The sequence below is a fragment of the Dasypus novemcinctus genome, chromosome 12, assembly GCF_030445035.2.
Source record: "Dasypus novemcinctus isolate mDasNov1 chromosome 12, mDasNov1.1.hap2, whole genome shotgun sequence".
Lineage (NCBI taxonomy): Eukaryota > Metazoa > Chordata > Mammalia > Cingulata > Dasypodidae > Dasypus > Dasypus novemcinctus.
In genome coordinates this window covers 59,319,090-59,320,243 of record NC_080684.1, presented here as the reverse complement: position 1 = coordinate 59,320,243, position 1,154 = coordinate 59,319,090, and positions in this window count along the sequence as shown.

The following is a 1,154-nucleotide window of genomic DNA, read 5'->3' as shown; positions in this document are numbered from 1 at the left end:
TATTTTGGACTGGCCCCAGCATATGAAATGAAACAAAATATTAGTATCACAAGTCAGCATGGGGCTTTGTCATGTGGATATACACCAGACCAGCGGTTCTCAACCACCCTACCTCACACCTGCTGGGTTGGGAGTGGGGGGTGGGGGTGAGGTGGTGAGAAGAGGCATTTGACAATGTCTAGAGACATTTTGGGTTGTCACAAGCGGTAGAAGCCAGGGACATTGCAAAACATCCTGCAAGGCACAGGACAGGCCCACACCAAAGAATTACCCTGGACAAAATGTCAAATCAGCAGTTTCCAGGTTGAGAAACCGCACCAAATACCTTTCTTGCATTTGTAGTAGGAGGCTTAGCTTTGCTAGCACACTGCCTTTTTTGGGGGGCTTCCCACGGCCCAAACATCAACTCTCAGATCTCACTGCTGAGGGCAGACAGGTCACCAGTAGGCCCAGAATGTGAACCAGAGAGACGGCATAGCTTATTTTCCTTTTCATCTAAACAATAAACCATTCTGTAGCTCAGATATTAGGTTTCTTTGGTCGTTATTGGCTTTTCTGACAACAAATCCACACCCTGGGCCCTTTGGCACCGCGTTTCTGCGGAGGGTTAGGTTTCTTGCCCCTCAGCAGCGTGTGCTGCTGAGTCCACGTGGTGGGAAAAGCAAAATGCTTCGGATTGATTCGTTTTGATAGCGTCATTTTAATTAGATAGGAAGTTTTGCTCTTTAAGAACAGGAAGGTTGCAGATTCCCAGAAACTGTAAAACCAGAGAATATTTTTCCACTAGGGAAGTTTGAGTTTAGGTTGAGTTTACTTATATGGATAAGAGGAGGGGAGGGGGCGGAAATCACAGTCCTCGGGTAGTTTGATTTTTTGGCCACTGTCCTGCTGCTGAAGCCTCCCTTGGATCCTCATAAAGACCAGGAGTTGGCGCTCGCGGGGACCGGGCTCTTTCCCGATGGGACCGTCCCGCGGCCTGGCCTCACTGGTGGGTAAGGAATTTCCCTTTTCGACTCCTAATCGTTTCTGCCTCGTCCCGTTCGTGGCCGAGGGGGTGGGAGAATAAAGAAGGCGGGAGCGGTCGCAGAACGTGAGAAGATGCTGGGCGGGGAAGACGCTTCAGGAAGGGGTGGGACTGCGCCTTTTGTCTCTTC